The 21,211-nt window shown below is 35.5% G+C and overlaps 1 long non-coding RNA gene across 2 annotated transcripts in view; it reads right to left on the minus strand.

Moving 5' to 3' along the window:
• The window catches only part of LOC116421153, a 39,946-nt gene extending 19,969 nt beyond the window's left edge, over positions 1-19,977 (minus strand). For both annotated transcript variants that reach the window (XR_004231460.1, XR_004231459.1), the window contains exon 1: positions 19,856-19,977. This is a non-coding gene — a long non-coding RNA (uncharacterized LOC116421153). The remainder of the gene's footprint in view (positions 1-19,855) is intronic.
• Between the last annotated feature and the right edge of the window lie 1,234 nt (positions 19,978-21,211).

A 21,211-nucleotide genomic window follows, 5' to 3' on the forward strand; every position in this document is an offset into this window, starting at 1 on the left:
ATAATGTCCTCCAAGATTTTATCAAGCAGGGTGGTATCAAGGAAAATGATGAATTCAAAATTGCAAGATCTGTGTTTAAATCCCTGATGGGTTCCTTTATGTGTAATTTTGGGGCCTCAGTTTCTTTCAACTGCTAAAATTTTGGAATTGGTCTAGGTCAAAAGTGTCAAACAAGGCTTGCAATATTCCCCAGTGTATCCAGGACCAGATTAAAACGTAATTGGAAAATATTGAACACAATAAATAGAAGTGAAATAGAATATAGATAATGTCAATATATGGCTTTCTAAGTCAATATGAAGCCCTCAGGGATCCTTCTGTATACCAATGTTTCTATTTGAGTTTGATATCACTGTGCTACCTGATCTCTCTATGATCCCATTAACTTTCAATTCACTTGACTATTCCATTGTTTTTTCCAACAACAAGGAATTCTCTTCCCCACCTCCTGCCTCCAGCTGTTTTCTCACAAATGAGGAAGTTGGACTAGAAGATCTCTGAGATTCCTTCTAATTAAAAACAAACAAACAATATGATTCTATGAACCCATGTCCACATATGGGTTTATAGAAATGTCTACCATGCCCTTCAAATGGACTCCCTTTCCCACTTATCCTTATTTCACCAACATTTTTCTCATCCTGAGCTTGAAATTATCTTTGGCCTTTTCCCCCTTTACTTTGACAGTAGAGAGCAAAGTTTTGCAGATTTTCTTTGAAATGCTTTAAAAAACTGTGTGATTTATTCTATCATTCATTTTCTTAATCACGCTTTTCCTAGGCTACACTAACTATATGCGGCCGAGGCTAATGCATTCTATGCTATTGAGGAATCAGATATTCCACAGAAGTGAATTTTCCAGATAATTGAAATCTATCTTTTCAATCATCAAAACCTGCCCTTTAAGGAATTTACAGTCTGAATGGGAAGATAAGATATGCATGAAAATAAGTAAGACACAAATTAGACTAAGACAAGCAAAATTTTTTCAGAATTATTGCATCATAGTAGATGAGGCCTCAGAAACAATATTGTCCAATTTTCCCATTTCATGGATGAGAAAACTGAGGCCTAGGATGGGAACAGAGAGTAGAGGAAGGAATGTTAAAATTCGTGTTAGAAAACCTGTGTTTGAATCAGAGCTCTGCTTCCCAGAAGTGTGTGACCTTAGGCAAGTCATTTAATTTCTCTAGTAATTGGTTTTCTCATCTTTAAAATAAGGGAATTAAACTTGATGGAAAGTCCCTTCTACCACTAAATATCTGATTTAAACCTTTTTTTAAATTAAAAAAATTGCTTTACTTTTAAATAGTATTTTATTTTTCCAAATACATGCAAAGATGGTTTTCAATATTAACCTTTGCAAAGCTTTGTGATCCAAATGTTTCTCCTTGCTACCTTTACCTCCCCAAGACTGCAAGCAATCCAATATAGGTTAAATATTCTTCTAAACATATTTCCATATTTATCATGCTGCACACACACACACACACACACACAAATCAGATCAAAATGGAAAAGAAAATTTGAGAAAGGAAAAAATAACAAGCAAACAAACAATAACAAAAAAGGTAAGAATATTCTGCTTTGATCCATATTCAGTCTCCATGGTTCTCTCTCTGCATACAGATGGATCTTTACATCTCAAGTCTATTGTTACCTCATTGTTGAAAAGAAACAAGTCCATCACCGTTGATCACAACATAATTTGTTGCTTTGTCCAATGTTCTCTTGGTTCTGTTCATTTCACTCAGCATCATTTCATTGTAAGTCTGATCCTATATTGCTATGGCCCTAAGTTTTTTAACCAAGTCCAAATAGATTATAAGTATTTGAGTCTGAATCCATATTTTACAATAAGGTATTATAAATATCCTATAAAAAAGGAAAAAATTCAGATCTCTGAAGGAAGGACCAAAAAATTTATGTGGCTTTTCCAGATTATGGGAGTGGATTTTCCAGCTCCTGTGCCCCTAAATTCACGTGATGTGGAAGAGATAACAGCAAATTCCCTTTTTAATATTCTAACCTATTTTTCCAGACTCATGGGACATTGCTTTCTCTTTTAAACTCTGATTTATTATCTCAGCCTTTTCTCTATTACTCAAATATTATTCTCCGTGTTGAATCTTCATAAAATGACACTGGTCATCTCCAATGGCTGGAATATACTTCCTCCATATCTCTGCTTCATAGAATCCCTCTTGCTTCTCAAGAAGCAATTTACCTACTAACTTCTAAATGAAGACTATTTTTATTATCTACTGCTAGGATTCTCCCCTCTCAAAGTGCCTTGCTTTTGGATTCTCTGTAATTTAAAAAATATATATATTTATTCTGCATATAATTGTATCTTTTTTTTTCTCTGTTAGAATATCATCTCTGTGCAATTATGACTTTTCATTCATTTTTTTTATCTCTGATATCAAGCACACATAAGAGGTATTTAATACTTGATTGATGGATATCTTTACAAAGTTTTGAGAGAATCATATTTCATAATCCATACTAATATATATGTATGTCTTATGTATATATTATAAAGTAAATGTAATTTTTATTGTTGTTATAGAAAAAATATTGCTGACTTCCTTCATAGAATCTTAGAATTGTAAGGCATTTCAGCAACCAATCATCCATAATCCAAATGCTTGAAATTATCCACTGAGGCAGAACTTGAATGTTTGAACAACATAAATCATCATGAAACTTTTCAATTTCTTTTCCTTTATGTTAAGCTCCTCTGCTGCACAGGGCTTCCATTTTTGACCACAGAGATGAGACAAAAGAAGCCCCAAACCCTTCAATTACTTGAAGACTTTTACCATGCCATCCCTGATTTGTCTGTTCCCTAGATTACATATCTCTAGTTCCTTCCACAGGGTCTCAAAATTTAACTATTCCTTTACAATCCTGGCTGCCCTCCTCCAAATGTTTTCTAGCTCTCTCCAGTGCTTAGCACAGTAGCTAGTATACAATAAGGGGTTAATAAAATGATTATCAATGACCTTCTTATAAACATAGAAACCAAAACTGAATATAATACTGTACATATGGCAAGAGTAGTGAAGGATAGCAATCACCTTCCTAGATCTGGACACTATGTCTTTCCTAATGAGGCCTGATATTTCAGTAGCTATTTTGGTTGCTCCATCATACTCCTGATGCTTATTGAATTTGTGGTCCACAAAGACTTCCAGATCATTTTGAGATAATATTGCTCCCATCTTATTCTTCAGAAATCTTATACTATTATTTCAAAATCAGTACCTTTTTTTGTAGAGGGTGAATCAATTTTTGAGTCAGAAAAAGGAAAAGTAACTTCTTAGGGGTAGGGTTTTATGACAAGACTAGATGTAAAATGAATAAAAAATGTGCTGGATAAGAGAAGATTATTCAGTAGGGGTTACCTTTCTCTCTTTCCCCAACATAGTTAGCTCCTTCCTTTCTGTCTTATCTTTTTGGAAATAATACATGAAACATCATGAGATAATTTGAATAATTCTGCCCTGGGAAATTGGGGACTGAAAAATTGAGGACAGACAAAGATTGTTCTCCTAAACCCTGAGATCGAGTAGAATGATGGGATTTTTGCTGTCAGGAGATGCACTACTCATGTGTTAGAGGGAAAGAAAAAGATAATGACTTTGACCTACCATGACACATATTTAAACAATTCAAGAAAATATGTTCTTGTAACACGTTGAAATTGGGATTGGGCTGAAAGGGAAGGAATTAAGGAACCTATATGTACCAAATAAGATGGTCAAATAAATAGAATTTCTGAGCTCTTTGGGGAACTGAAATATGTTTTTATGTTGTAAACACTATCAGATGGTTAAAAGACTCCCATAGAGTGGTCTCCATTGAAGTCATTGACTGGAGAGCTGGTCCCCTGGGAAAAGCAATGAACTCCATCTGCTGGAGAGTGCCAGAACTGTTTAATTGTGTAGTGGAGCTAACTTACAGAAGACAAAGATTGTAAAGGGGCAGGAATCAATAACTGGGAAGAGTTTGTGAGAGCTATTTGGGAAAGAGCAACAGTGTGCAGACAAAATAGCCACAATAACATATGAGTAAATACTAATTTCCTCTTTTGCTGGAATTCACTGAACAGAGTACAAATTTCTAGACGGAGAAAATGTTTCTTAATTTTTAGGAGAGCCTTTGATACAAGGATTACATTTACATTTTCAGCTTTAAAAGGTGTGGTCATTCAGATCATGAATTGCTGGTCCTGGAACTCCCAGATTTTCCCTCCATTCCTCAGTTTTCCCTGTTCTAGTTAGAGTCTGGTAATTGCCATGGATTAATCAAAATCCATCTGAATTGGTGAAAAATGAAAATTACCAGATGTTTTAAAATGAATGCAATTTGTTTTCCCTAAAGTACATATGAGACTGTGTATTGATCACCTATTAAAGGATATTTGGAAATCAACTTTAATGAATACAGAAGAAATAGTTGTATATCAAAATTTGTTTGTAAATGAATACTTTTAAAAAGGTCCTGAAAATGGTTTGGTAGGAACAGAGAACATATTTCATGCTAGGGACAAATTTATTGGATAGCCTTCCATCCTAGCCTTAACCCTAGACTAAATTGAGGTTTTCTTTGCCAGGTCCCAGTGGGACAAAACCAATTCCAGATTTTGTTCTCAGGTTCTCACTGGGAACTAAAAACTGATAAGCAGTCCATTACTCAATTAGTTCTGGTTAACTCTGACCTCTCAAATTTCATTTGGCCATTGCTTTGGAGGAAAAAAGGCAAGGAAAGTTTGTCGTTCTCTTTGTTATTAATAGTCAGGAAGTGTTAAGTGTCTGAAATTACATTTGATCTCTATAGATAGATAGACTATTTCACAAGAGAAATTGATTATCAAGCAGGAAAAACTTAAAAAGAAAAAAGATCACAAAGGCACTGAACTAAGGGAACTTATACTCTAGTGACCACCATTGTATCATTTATAATTATGATTAAATCATCACAATACAAAACAAAACAAAAACTCATAAAACAATGAGTTGGTTAAGAAGAGTCCATGGGAATCCATAATAGAAATCTGAATGTAGGTAGTTTCACTATATATTCTCTTTTGGACCACATATTACCTTCCCATCTGCAGATACCAAAAGAGAGAGGGAATGAATGTTGCTTTTGGCCCTATATTTGGTGAATCTGGCCTTATGCCCATATTAGTTCATTTGATTTCTGGTACAAAGTATTTTCTAACACCAGCAACAGCAGCATCATAAGGTCAAAGGAAGCTAGTGAAGTCTTTTGAGGAAGCTTACTTCTTAGAAAAAAATTGCCTTCCATGTATTCTGGTATACTGAGTCATGCTCCATTTGGAATGATGACTTTTCAAAGTACCTAGAAGAGTCTCTATCAATTTTCCTCCCCTTTTGATGCCCTTTCTTCCAAATCTACAGCTTTAGTTATTATTATTTTTTACTACTTATAAAGTCCAAAGAAAAAAAGTCATAAACCCCAAAGGTAAAATATACACACATAAATATATATATGTATATTTAAAGACATGATAGATATGTATATGTATATATGTATATTTATTTACTCTAAGAATCTGTAAATTTTCAGAGAGGTAAAGGAGAGACAGTTTCATCTAATGCTGGACTTAATTAGACATACACTCTTTGTTAAGGGTCCAATGCCATTTCTAGCAAGGCCTCTGGATGCAGTATGGGGCTAGTGAGAGATATGGGTGTGGGTGAAGCTTTGGAGCAGATCCAGAATATAAAGGCTAAGGTGCTTAGAGTAGACCTGATTGGGCAGGGGATCTCTTTCTTCCAGAAGACATAGTAGGAAACCCCCAAGTCTCTAATTTCAACGTCTGGCTACAGAACATAATTGAAAGAGAAGGAGCAAGAGCACATTTCTAAACAATCTTTCTTTCAGTCATAATGCTCTCCAAGTTTATGAGTAAATAGAAGAAAGCTTGAATTCATTCATTAAGAGAAGGGACCATAGCTGAGTCAGAAGCCCACTACCATGACTTCTCTGACTTCCTGAGCTCAGCTAAATGTGAAACAGACAGTCCTTTGAGAAGGACAAACTTGGGGCAGCTAGGTGGGGCAGTGGATAGAGCACCAGCCCTGAAGTCAGGGGGACCTGAGTTTAAATCTGATCCCAGACACTTAACACTTTCTGACTATTAATAATAAAGAGAATGACACACTTTCCTTGCCTTTTTTCCTCCAAAACAATGGCCAAATGAAATTTGAGAGAAGGTCAGAGTTAACCAGAACTAATTGAGTAATAGACTGCTTATCAGTTTTTAGTTCTCAGTGAGACCCTGAGAACAAAATCTGGATTTGGGACCTAGTAAATGGTTCCTATCTATACGTGAAGGGACCTCTGCTATCTCTGGACTTCTGGCTTTTCACTCTGCCATCTTGGCTCTACACCCTGAATTTCATCTCCTGGATTCTAGGGAAAGGAAATATATCACGACATGCTTTGACTTCCTAGTTAGCTTCTCTTTGGCCTTTTCTCTGGCCTAGACTACCTAGTGCCTGGCAACTTTAAATATATGAAGTATTCACCAATGAAATGGGAGCTTCACATATATGAAGGATGAAGAAATAGCTTAGAAATTCCACATATATGAAGTCTGTAGAAATGGCCTCTTCTAGGGGAGCAGACTCTGTCTGATGCTCTACTGCTCCATCCCTTCTCCCCAACTAGAATATTCCTACATCCAGCCACATACAGCTAATATCCAGCTTTTGTTGTGTAGCCCTTCAAGATTCACAAAACACATCCAAACCATAGTCTCATTTGATCCTCACAACAATCTGACAGAAAGTGCTGCTGTTTTTCCCATTTCACAAATGAGAAAGCTGAGTTTTAAGCTTAGATTCAGTGACTTACCTACTGTGACACAGCTAGTAATTATTCTGAGACCAAGTGAGAACTCAGGGCTTCCAGACTCTAGATCCAGCCCTCCAACCACTGCACCACTTAGATGTGCCCAGGGGTTGTCCCTTGTTCCAGTTCTTGCTTTATGCTAACTTGACTGAGTCTGCTTTGGCTTACTCATGCAAAAGTAGTGTCAAGTGATTAATCTAAAAGTATTTAGCAATCACTTAATTATGATCCAGACATTAATTATTATACACAAGGCATCAAAGGTGTCAAAACTAGATGAAGATATTGTCCCTGCTCTCAAGGAACTTATATTCTGATAGTGACCTTGATAACTCTATCAGCACCCCTGACTCTCAAGGGGATTTGGTAAGTAGGTAAATTCTTTGTGAATTATTACTGTTGGATTGAATTTAATTAAATTGAATTGCATTGAATTACAAAAATAGTCCTTACTCTTAAGATACTTTTGACATCCTTGGAAAAGGATACCATCTCTATACTGGGGGGAGGGGAAGAATCAGAGATAACTATTGCCTCCTTATATGTGTATTTACATTTATTCAGTTGAAGTAAACTCCGAAATTTAAGGGGACCAATCCAGATAGAACTCCCTCCCGGGTTGGCCCAGCCTGGATGCCAGGAAGGAACAGACATATTGCCCAGCCAATCTTTGCCACTACTCATTTCTATGATTTCAGAGTCTTGGTCTAAATTCTGTGTAAACAATTCAGGGTTGTTCTTTTTTTTTTTTTTTTTCCCTTACATTTTCTTTGCACATTAGGCTGAGAAGATTAATAGTTAAACTGAGGAAGTGAAGATGTGGTTTGCAATGTGGAGGGGTAGGGAAGAAACCAACAACCTTAGTTTCCAAATACATTTAATTAACTTACAGTAAAAAGAAAGACAGGCATCTGGAGTAAATTCATATGTGTGCCATAAGTCCTCTCAGCCTTAAGAAAATCATGTGACATGTTTCACAGAAGTCTAAAAATAAGCTGAATTCAAGGAAGATACTCCTGAGTAGAGCTCTCTGGCCAGCTTGTGTGCTCCTGTGGGGTGATTTCTGAGTCTATACTATTATTTATGTTCACCTGGCAGTACTGATCTCTTGACAGGGAAGATTAGGCTAAAACTTCTAGTACCGGGACTTTGGACCAAGTGACATACCGAAAGGGAATGCAAGAAGCTGACCAAGAGGATACAGATAATATTTGAGAAATAACTGAATTACTATACTGAAACTGAGTAATAGCTATTTTATTTCATACATGAATACATGATCTATACATTTTATATATACACACAAACACATAAATGTGTGTTTATATGATTTTATATGTGTGTATACACAAAACATATAAATATATTTATTTGTATATGTAGATATAGTAGTTATATATTATGCATAAAAATACAAATACATATATGCACACATGTCTTTTTATACATTGCATGCATGTCTACACACAAACATATATACATATGCATTTGAAGATGTATATGTAGCATATATAATATATATAACTACAAATTACAAATATATTATGCATACATATAAAAACAATGCATAAACATCTGCATATTGTGTTTATATGTATATATGCTCTTGATAATATGCTTGAAAGCTAAGTGTTATAGGATTAGAGAAAGTTTGGGAATCTCTATTCTAATGATGCATATAAAACATTTTACAGACTTTAATGCCCTATATAAAATCTGCCTTTTACTATCTCTCTCTGACCTTCTCCCCCAGAGTTATGGATTCTTTGAACCAGAATGTAACTGAAAAGGAAATTTAATTGAATTCTTCCTTTTTCTTTTTTTAGGATTGGGTCTCCCTATTCCATTTAGTCTGGAAGTTCAGAAGCTTTCATCTACTTATCCCACTACTTATCAGTCCAGAAGATTTCACCTGTTCTGGTTTTGAACATGGGAAGATCTTGCTTCCTTTGTCAGCTTGATAGTCACCCATCCCACTCCTTGTGTGTTACTATATGAGTGCTGGAATTACATTGATTTTAATCCCATTGTAGCTCAGAAATTCTGAGCTTAATGATTCCCCAGTCTTGGGCTCCATTCACCTCACATGGCTTAACTCTTAATTTTACAGAAGCGGAAATTAGGACCTAGAGAACATAGATATAATATGTCACAGATCACATAGATAATGACAGAGTTGGGACTCAAATTCAAGTCTTCTGCCTCCCAATACAGCGATCATTCCAATGCACTATGCACTTTCCTTCCTGCCTCCAGTGAAATAAAAGGAAGAAAAGAAAATCCACAAGGAGTATTAAGACTCTCCCATTTATTTGGGAGCAATCTTGGAGGAAAGCATGTTTGGAATCCTAAATGTTCCAGAATAACTTTCTATATTGATTAAATTCATTAGATAAATTAATCAGCTGTCTGGGTCCTCAAACCATGGAAATCTTGCTCTCATCAGATCCTTCCCATTTCAATCATTTACTGAGAGCATTCCTGCCTTTCTTAGTAGTGCAATGGGCCCTTTAGAGTAGGGCAGAGAGTGAAATCACTTGTTTAAATAAATTTGAAATTTTGAAATCCTTCTTCAACTTCCCCTTCCCCACCCCCAGAATGCTGCCTGGAAATATAAGGCAGATGACGTAGGAACATAAAAATAAGAGACCCTAGCTAACTAGGGGCTGCATAAAGGTATTCACTTGCCCATTTGTATTGTGCTAAAAGTGAAGAGAGGTGAGTGGGAAAGGGTGATGGTACCATACCAAATAAAGATCTCATTAATTTTATAATTTTTCCAAGTAACTAACTTGAAATTTTGGTTTTTTAGGGTTTGTAAGATGCTTTACTAATATTATCTCATTTTCTTTTTATATATAAGGCTTTTTATTTTCAAAACACATGCATAAATGATTTTCGACATTCATCCTTGCAAATCTTTGTGTTCCAATTTTTTTTCTCCTTCCTTTCTCCCTACCTCCTCCCCTGGATGGTAAGCAATCCAATATATGTTAAACATATGCAGTTCTTTCCACAATATCATGATGCAGAAGACAAATCAGATCAAAAAGGAAGAAAAATGAGAAAGAAAACAAAATTCAAGCAAACAACAAAAAACTGAAAATACTATGTTGTGATCCACACTCAGTCTCCATAGTCCTCTCTGGATGCAGAGGGCTCTCTCCATCACAACATCATTGGAACAGACCTGAATCACCTTGCTGTTGAAAAGAGCCATGTTCATCAGAATTGATGATCATCATACAAGTTTGTTGTTGCTCTGTATAAAGTTCTCTCAGTTCTACTCACTTCACTTAGTATCAGTTCATGTAAGTCTCTCCAGACCTCTTGAAATCTATTTCTGTTTTGAGAGTTTTCAATTGTCATGATTTACTTAAGGGAAAAAAATGGGTTCTGCCATTGCTTTTCTCTCATGAAAAGGGGAGGAAGGTAGTGCAGATAGAAGGAACAATATGATGCAAAAAGAAGTAAGTAGGAAAGGTTGGGCAAAAGAGTTGAATGACTGCAACAAGGCAGGATTAGTTTAGGATTAGCAGAAAGAAGTCATGGGATCACAGAATATCACAGTTTGAGAGGTGGAAGAGACCTAATTAGCTATCTAGTACAACCTCTCTACAGAAGAATCTCCATTATGGCATAGCTGATGTGTGTAAGGGGTTTTAAAATCAGTGCTCTTGAAATAGAAGAAAACGAGACATAATAAAACCCCTTGAGGATGGTGTAATAACCTCTGAGTTGTTATTATTGTTGACTTGATTTGTTTTTTTCAGTAATTACATTTAATCATTTTGGACACTCAGCCTTGTCTCATATTGCTAAGCAAAAAAAAAAAAAAAAAAAAAATAGAGAATAAGACATTGGAATAGGAGTTTGGAACACCGAGGTTAAAATCTTGCCTCTGTTCCTTATTACTGCCATGGTTGTGCTAGAGCCAGCTTGTATCAGCTCCTCACTAAATTTTCATTGTGAACATTTATACTTCAGAAATCTGCCAGTTACAATTCAAGATTTGGTTTATTCTTTTGTTGATTGTCTATAGACTTAATAAAGTAATGGAGAAAATGTAGCTTAAACCTAAAAGTGTCTTTTATGTACATTTTTTGAGAATCAATTATTAAATGTTTATAAGCATATCTTTTCCCCCAGATTCTTTTTTTAATAATAGTTTTTTTTATTTCCAAAATAAATGCAAAGATAGTTTTCAACATTCATCCTTGCAAAATCTTGTGTTAAATTTTTTTCTCTCTCCCTTACTCCTACCCCCTTCTCTAGACAGTAAGTAATCCACTATATATTAAACATGATATTAGCATATCTTTGTGTGTGATACTGGAAAAGTTACTAAGCCTCCATGCCTCATCTGTAGATTGAGAAAATGATGCCCTCCAAGATCCCTTCCAACTCTAAATCTATGATTCTAGGATCCCATACTAATCTTGGAAAAAGCACTAGATGAGAAATCAGGAAAACTGGGCTCAAGTCTGGGCTTTCTCATTTAATGACTGGGTAATCTTTGACAAACCACATGACCATTGCTGGACCTCAGATTCCTCATCATTTAATAGTATCAACAGAGCTTTCCATGTGGTGAAAACAAAGAGCTTATATTTGGTAAACTTTTGGTAAACTTCTTTAATAAATCTGATACCTTTTATTGATTCAGATCATTTCTCAGGTATGGATCAAGATCCATACGTATTTATAGGATTTCTCCCATAAAGCCTTCATGTAGGTTCTATTTAGTACATTGAACGTCTTTCTCTGGTTCTCAGAATATTTCAAGGACATCCATATAATTCTTGGAATATTGTTGTTTTCTATTCCACATCTGCTTTTCCCATTATGCATGCCCATGATGAATCTTTTTGAGCACTTTCTGTAAGTGCTTACAGTCAAATTAAGACTCACTATAATAAAAATACATATTTATTTGGCTTTTATGTAACTGATAAAAATGTTATATAAATGAGCTGCAATAATTATTGTTATCAACATCATAATCATCATCTAGTTTGCCTCAGTGAGCTTACCCTATTTACCATTGTTTCATCTCTTTTCTGGGAACTTAGTATGACTTTCTATACTTTATGATTCCAAAGCAGTGGTAAACTCTATATTCTAGTATTTCTAGATATTTTGGAGCTATTCAAAGGCAATGATTATGGCTTGGATCATAATGGAGGAGGAAGAGTGTATGCTATAGAACCTCATATTGATCCATCAAAGGCAAGGAAAAAATTCCATAACTCTTAAGGATGAATTGGGAATCCAACAGAGCATTTGCTGACATTTATGAGACCTTTTTCATATAAACATTTTATAAAGAAAAGAAGGCACTCATGGGTGTTTCAGCAGGGCTTTTCCCAACAGTGTACATAGATGATATGAAACAATTGACTCTCTCAAACTCATAGAATCTAGCATTAGCACACCATTTTCTATGCCCTATATTATCCTAGAAAATATCATCATAATTTTCTTGATAGCAGTACCCCATTTGGTTATGCACCTGCCTGTACATAATTCTCTATGTCATGTCTGTTTTTCAGCATAGAAGTTGCCACCATCTTTTTCTTAAGAATATAAGATTCAAATGTACCAAAGAGAGTTTCCTAAAGCCTTTTGTCTGACTCATTATAATTAGGCTCCCTTGAGTTCCTATGATCATATTTTCAGAGCTGGACTGAAACTTAGAGATAGATTATCTAAGAAAGAAATTCCTCATTTACAGGGGAGGAAACTGAGGCTCCCCAAAAGGGAAGCAAACTTGTCCAAGGGCACATGGTAACAAAATAATGCATAATAGAAAATGTACTGGATCAAGAGTCAGGAGATTGTGCTCTACCATGAACATACTATGTGATCTTAGATGATCCACTTCCTTAGAACTCTTAGCCTCAGTTTCTTCTCAGTAATAATCAGAAGACTGGACTAGATGGTCTGGAAGATTATAATTTTTGACTCAATGTATAAGATTCTAACTCAGGAGAGGACATAATACAAATTGGGGATTATTATATACCTTTTCCTTCCCCAGTATATGGCAACTCCGGTTTTTGTCTTGAATCAACATGTCAATTAATACAGAATCTAGAAACAAGACTTTGGTGATAACAACATTCAAGAGGTAAAGAAAGTTTGTTCCTGCCAACCTAAATGCTAGGTTGATGAACTTACCAAAAGATAAAAGCAAGTCTAAAACAGGACAATAAGAGACTAGGTCATAGGAAATCCTAATCAATGAGAATCATCTGGAAAAGAGTGATAATGAATCTGTACAGTCTTTAGTGGTGGGAAAAATTGACACTATTTTTGCTCCTGGCTCAGGCAGAAGGAATGAGACAGCAAACCACCAGTTACGTGATGGGTTAAAAACAGTCGACTGCAATGAGAGACATGATGTGGCTACATTGATGGCCTTCTCCCGGATCTCTCTGGGATCAGAACTTCTAATAGGTGGCTATTTGAATGCCAACCAGCAGCAAGAGATGACAAGAAAGACTTTATTTCAAGAAGAAATCTCCATTTCACACAGGATGTGTATAACAGGAAGGATGTGGATATTAAACAACTCATATCAGGAATTTTCCATCATTAAGTAAATGGAAGGGCAAGGAGGTTTATTGACTGAAGCTGCCAAATAAATATGCAGAATTTGATATGGGAGCAGGCAGCTATCCTACAATCCGTCCAAAATGTTTCCTTCCTCTCACTATCTCTGTGTCTCTCCTCAGGGCCTTCTTGGCCGGTAACCCATCTAACTCAATCTCACAGCTGAGATAGGGAATTAACTAGCCACTTGCTTACATTCCAGCACAGCACAGGCATGGATTTCTAGTTCCTGAAAGAGATCATCTTTCAATAAGCATTCAATCCATGGCAGATATCCCACTCCATCCTTCATTTCCAAATTTCTTATCCTGTATGTAGCACATGGTCTTTAACCAAAGGCTACCCAGGGAAACTTGGGGATTGAAGGAGATAGCCTGGGCTTGTGGAAAGAGTCTGAATTTGGCATCAGAAACCCAAGGAGTCAGATCTGGTGTTGTTAATTATTCTTATCCTCTTTTGCTAGATGGTGGATTAATGGTACCTCAAATATGTAACCACTCATGTTCCTGAATGACTTTTCCAGATTTGGATCTCAGTTTCCTCTTCTGTTAGATGAAGGGGTAAATTTTATGATGTCTAAGGATCCATTCAACATTAAATTCTATTAAATGCTAATTTTGGAGGGGAAGATGAAAGAAATGGGCTTTTGTCAATTGATGTGAATTGACACCTCTGAGCTGTTGGGTGAATGGAGCTCAACATGATCTTTCCAGAGCAGCTAGCGTAGGGATAGAGGTCTTTCTGGACTTCAGATATAAGCTCCAGCATGAGGAGAACTGTGGAAAAATATTACATGAAGCAGAGCAGTAATTTGAGAGATCTTTTAACACAGTGGATTCCAGAAACAATAAAAATGAATTATTCAATAGTGGGAAAAGCAATGGATTTGGGGTCAGAGACTCAAGTGCCAATTCTGTTGTATTACCTTGAGGAAGTCACTTAACTTGGTCAGTATCAATTTGTTTATATGACAGATTGAGTTTACTCACATTACTCCATAATATAACTACAATTCATTGTTCATATCTAGTGGTATCCTGGTAAATGTTTTTAAAATGTATGACATAACTTTTAAATTTAATCTACATTAACATTTTCTTTAGTACTTTTTGATTTATAAAACAAGCCCTAATTTGCATCAGTTTCTGATTTCTGAGGCATAAATGCACACATTGAGAATTTTACAATCTGTTTTCATGAGCCAGTATGAGTTGGTTCTAGCATTTGCCTAACTACATCCACACAAGTTACATATGATCATGAATATCAGATGGACCATAAATCTATCTCTGAAAGATGCTTCAGAGGCCATCTAGTTCAACCTATTCATTTTGCAGTTGTGGGAAACTGAGATTCAGTGAAGTAAAGAAATTTGTCCTATCATCCAGAACATATGTGACAGAGATGATGGGCTTTAAAGCCAGCTCCAGTAACTTCAGAGCTCTGGTTTTTTCTACTGCACCACATTATTTCCCTAATCTTAGGAATGATTTTGTTTACTTCCTTCTTTTTATAAAGGAAGGAACTCATGCTCAGAGCAACTTGCCCATGACTAAGCAAATTCAACATCAGAATCCAGGTCCTTCTATTCCCAAAGCAATGCTCTTTCTATTATAGCTTGCTATCAATAAAATAATACATGCGAAAGTCATGTGTAAATTGTCATAGGCTTTACAAATGGAAGGAAGTGATTAGCCAATCAGTCTGTCAGTAAACATTATATGGGTAGTAAATAGCAGCTCTATCATTTGAACTCAGATCTTCTGTCTCCACTTGGAAAATTTCATCCTCCAGGACCCTTGTGAACTTAAGTTCAGCCCTTGTTCATCTATACTGCAATTTCTGAGCATTTTCACTGACTTTCCCCCATGACTAAAATGTTCTCTTTCCTCTCATTTGTGTTCTGGATTTCTTCAAGTCCCAATTAAAATTCCATCTTTTAGAAAAAGTTTTTCCTGACTTTTCTTAATTCTAATAATTTTCATCAGTCTGTCAGTAAGCACATGCTATGTTCCAGGCACTGTACTAAGCATTAGGGTTACAAAGAAAGGCAAAAGACAGTTCCTAATCTCAAGAAAAACTCTCTAATGGGGGAGATAAGATGCAAACAACAATGAGACAGATAAGATATGTATAGGATAAATTGGAGATGAACCAACAGGAAAAGCTTCCTGTAGAAGGAGAGATCATTGCTGTTGTTTATAGAAGAGCTGAACTCAGACTAGGAAGCTATAGGTCAAAGCCTGATATATACCCATTATATTACTTGGAGTAAGCCACCTAGCCAATGCTCTACACCAGAGCTTCTTAAACTTTTTTCCATTAAGGACTCCTTTTTGCCTAAGAAAATTTTATGTTTCTCTGGCATATAGGTGTTTAATATATATATATATATATATATATGATAATTCATTTTTATAGTCCTTTAGGATTTTATTTTTAAAAATACCTTCTTTAAAACAATCAATCAAATATTTAGTAAGCACTTACTATATTCTAGGCACTATGCTAAGCACTGATCCAGTGAGAAGGGTAGTTTTGACCTCAATCTGTGATTTCTGTGGTCTAGCAAACTCTTGGTGAGAAACTGCACCCACCAGTGCAGATCAACACCTGTTCTTTAATAGATTCAGAGCTGGTTGGAGTCCTTAGAGAAGAGGTTACTTATTACTCAGTCAGAGAATGTCAGGGTGGGATTTGAACTCATATCCTCCCAATCCCCAGGTAGATTTGCTGTCTATTATAGCATATGTAATATACTTATCCTGTTTTCCAGATAAGGACATTGAGATTCAGTGAGCTTTAAATGACGGTTTCAAGAATATGACAGGCATCCAAGTCGGAATCCCAGCTTTGCCACTTTCTATCTGTAGGACTTTGGCCAAGTCATTTCACATGATTTCCCAAATATCAGTTTCATTATCTATGAAATAGTGAGGTTCAACCAAATGTTTGCTAACTTCCTTTTGGTTCACAACTCTGACTAATTACTTTACCAAGAATCACACAGGATCAGAAACATGTTTGGAATAACAGTGAAAGTTGGAAGGTGCCTCAGATGCAAATAAGTACAAAACTCATATGTTATAGATGAGTAAATGAAGACTTAATCAGGTTTTCTCAAAGTAAAATGGGTAGTAAGTAGCAGCTTTATCATTTGAACTCAGGTCTTCTGACCCCAAATAGAACATTTCATCCTCTAGGATCCTTGTGAACTTAAGTTCAGCCCTTATTCATCTATACTGCAGTTACTGAGCATTTTCCCCTACTTTCTTCCTTGACTAGAATGTTCTTTTTCCTCTCATCTGTGTCCTGATTTCCTTCAAATCCCAATTAAAATACCATCTTTTGCAAGAAGTTTTTCCTGACTTTTCTTAATTCTAATGCCTTTCGGACCTGTATGTGCCAAAATGTTTGTGGCAGCCCTGCTTGTAGTGGCTAGAAACTGGAAAATGAATGGATGCCCTTCAACTGGAGAATGGTTGGGTAAATTGTGGTATATGAATGTTATGGAATATTACTGTTCTGTAAGAAATGACCAGCAGGATGAATACAGAGAGGCTTGGAGAGACTTGCATGAACTGATGCTAAGTGAAATGAACAGAACCAGGAGATCATTATATACTTCTACAACAATACTGTATGATGATGTATTCTGATGGAAGTAGATTTCTTTGACAAAGAGACCTAATTCAGTTTCAATTGATCAATGGTGGACAGAAGCAGCTACACCCAAAGAAAGAACACTGGGAAATGAATGTAAACTGTTTGCATTTTTGTTTTTCTTCCCAGGTTATTTTTACCTCCTGAATCCAATTTTTCCTGTGCAACAAGAGAACTGTTTGGTTCTGCACACATATATTGTATCTAGGATATACTGTGACATATTCAACATATATAGGTCTGCTTGCCATCTAGGGGTGGGGGTGGAGGAAGAGAGGGGAAAAATCGGAACAGAAATGAGTGCAAGGGATAATGTTGTAAAAAATTATCCTGGTGTGGGTTCTGTCAATAAAAAGTTATTATAATAAAAAAAATAAAGAAAAAAATTCTAATGCCTTTCATCAGTTGATTATTTTCTTTTCCTTTCCTTTTTTATTTTCAGTTTCCAATTCTCTTCCTCTGTCCCTCCTCACAATTTTGAAAATGAAATATGATACCCATTATACATATGAAGTTATATAAAATATGTTTCCACATTAGCCATATCACAAACAAATAAAAAAGCAAAAGAAATAAAAGAGAAAAAAATATGCTTCAATCTGCATTCAGAGTTCATTGCTTCTCTATCTGGAGGTAGGTAGTATTTTTCAACATGAAGTCTTTTAAAGTGATTCAAATCATTGCATTGATCAAAGTGTCAAGTTTTTCACAGCTAATTTTCTGGTACTTTTTTTGTTACCATGTAGATTCTTCTCCTGGTTCAACTCATTTTGCTTTGCATCAGTTAATATCTTCCTAGGTTTTTATAAAAAAAGAAAAATCCTCTTCATCATTTCTTAAAGCACATGTTGCATTTATACATTATAATTTGTTTAGCCATTTCCCAGTTGATGGGTATGCCCTCAGTTTCTAATTTGTGTCACCACAAAAACAAAGAGCTGCTATAATTATTCTGGTACGTGTGGGTAATTTTCATTTTTTTTCATTTCTTAGAGATATAGACCTAGCTAATAGTGGTATTGCTAAGTCAAAGGGTAAGCATAGTTTTACAGACTTTTGAGTGTAGATCCAAACTGTTCTCCAGAATGATTGGACTAATTCACAACTTCAGCAATAATGCATGAATGTACCTATTTTCCTATATCACTTTCAGTATTTGTCATTTTCATTTACTGTCATTTTAGCCAATCTGGTGTGTAAAAGGTGATACCTTGGAGCTGTGCTAATTTGCATTTCTCTAATTATTCAAGATTTAAAACATCTTTTCAAAGTCTTATTTATAGATTTAACTTTTTCTTTTGAAAATGTGTTGTTCATATCCTTTGATCATTTATCAATTGAGAAATGGCTCTTATCTTTAGAAATTTGACATAGTTCCCTATCTATTTGATATCAGAGAAATTTGCTGTAAAATGTTCCCCCCAGTTTCCTGCTTTCCTTCTAATTTTGGCTACATTGGTTTTATTTGTGTAAAGCATTTTTAATTCCATGAAGTTAAAATTATTCATTTTACTTCCTATTATCCTCTCTATCTTTTGATTAACATGAACTCTTCCCCTACTTAGAGATCTGACAGGAAACTTGCAATTTGATTATGATATAAACTTTTCTGTATAAATCATGTATCCATTTTGTGCTTTTCTTGTTATACAGTGTGACATGTTGGTCTATGTCTAGTTTCTGCCAGACCATTTTCCAGTTTTCCCAGCAGTTTTTGTCAAAATGTGAATTTTTGCACTAATAACTGAGATCTTTGTTTGGGTTTATCAAACGCAAGAATACTCTATTCATTTGTTTCTGTGTGTTCTGAACTTAATTTATCTTACTCTAATGGGATCAACCAAGATCAATCTGAATAAACCAACATAATTCTTTTTCAATGACAAATTATTTTGATGATTATTGCTTTATAGTATAGTTTGAGATATGGTATTGCTAGGTCTCCTTCCTTCATATCTTTTCCATTGATTATTTCCAATTTATCTTATATCTAGCTTTTTGCATACTGTCTTGCCCATTAGACTGTGAGCTTCTCAAGAGGAAGGATTGTCTTATCCCCTTGCCTATATCACAGACATAGTCATCCCATTAAACAGTAAAAAATTTGGTACTTGAGTCAAGAAATCACAGTCAATGGATGGCCCTATGACTCCAATCATAGAAGAACCTTCTCCCCTTAGAAGAGTCAGAGCATCTAAGGGACTTACCATAGATATAGCATCATAGATTAGAGCTGATTATGATGTTAAGTCACAATCCTATTTTTGCTTAGAAGACCTGAGATTTAGAGAGCTAAAGACACTTGTTCTAGGTAATAAAGTTGTGAGTGAAGAGGTAAGTTTAGTTCTCATGTCCTTTGCCACTAGACTAGTCATATGATTAACATTTTTTAAAGGAGAAAAGAGAGAATAAAGTATTATATAAACTTTTAAAATGCACCAACAAAAAAAGCAAGTTCTATAGGAAACCGAGACAAACCAGGTTGCTTTGCTGGCTGGACGTGATAGTGCATACTTGTTATCTCTCTGTCGGAGTTGCTGAGGCTGGTGTATCGCTTGAACTCCAGAGTTCTGAACTGAAGTGAGCTAAGTTGGTCAACTATCTACACTGAGTTTTTGTGAATATAGTGAGAGATCCAGAAGGGGAGAAAAGCATCAAGGTACCTAAAGGGGCAAGATACACTTACCGCTTTCTCCTCTGTAGCCCACATTTGCCGTGATGTTAACCACGGCTGACTCCTTTGTAACCTGCACACTAACGGGGCTTCAATATTCTTTATATGCCTGTTTCTACATGTGGGCCGAGGAATCTATTACGGATCTTATCTATACAAAGAGACATGAAAAATTGGCGTGATTCTCCTCCTCACTGTCATAGCAACAGCATTTGTTGGGTATGTTCTTCCTTGAGGTCAGATGTCATTCTGAGGTGCTACCATAATTACTAACCTATTATCCGCTATCCCTTACATTGGCACCACTCTACCAGAATGAATTTGAGGGGGTTTTGCAGTAGACAAAGCAACGCTCACACGATTCTTTGCCTTTCACTTCATCCTACCCTTCATCATCACAGCATTAGCTGTTGTTCACCTACTGTTCCTCCATGAAACAGGCTCTAACAACCCCTCAGGAATCAACCCAGACTCGGACAAAATTCCATTTCACCCAGAATTAGAGATAGAAAAAAAAAGAAAAAAAGGGAAGAAAGGGAAGGACATGTTGAAATTATTGATACTGGAAGGTGAAGTAATTTGTATGTGGTGAAGATTGTGGCTTCAAGTGAATTCTCCTTTTTTTTTGCTTTGTTTATGAAATTACCCATCTTTCAACCCTGAAGTCAGGAGGATCTGAGTTCAAATCTAGTCTTAGACACTTAACACTTCCTAGCTGTGTGACCCTAGGCACTAACCCCAATTGCCTCAGCAAAAAAAAAAAAAAAAAAATACCCACCTTCTCTTTGTTTGTCTGTTTTTCTACTATTTTTAATGCATTCCTAATCCATTGTTTCGGTCTTTTTCTTTTTTGTCAATTAAAATGTTTAGCGTTATATATTTTTATCTAACAACGGCTTTAGCTGCAATCCACAAATTTTGATGTATTGTCTCATTGATATTATTTGCTTTAATAAATTATCTATAGTTTATATGTTTTATTTTTTGACAACCTCCCCCTCCCAATTTTTTAGGATTAAGTCATTTAGCCCCTAATTGATTTTAATACTTTTTTCTTCTGTAGTCATTTATGTAATCACAAAATACAAATTAAAACCTTTCTGAAATTTTACCTTACATATATCTAATTATCAAAGATGGAAAAAAGGAAAAATTATAAATATTGGAAGCATTGTAGAAAACATTCATGTTGATAAGCGGTTGGTACATCTCTGAACTGGTGTGATGACTCTGGAAAATAATTTGGAATTATACCAAAATTTTATTAAACAGTGAATGTACTTGGACCTAGATATATCATCGCTTAGTCTGTATGCAAAAGATATCAAAGAAAGATGAAATGGAATTAAATGTACAAAAATAGTTATA

This window comes from Sarcophilus harrisii, chromosome 2, assembly GCF_902635505.1.
Source record: "Sarcophilus harrisii chromosome 2, mSarHar1.11, whole genome shotgun sequence".
NCBI classification, from domain to species: Eukaryota; Metazoa; Chordata; class Mammalia; order Dasyuromorphia; family Dasyuridae; genus Sarcophilus; species Sarcophilus harrisii.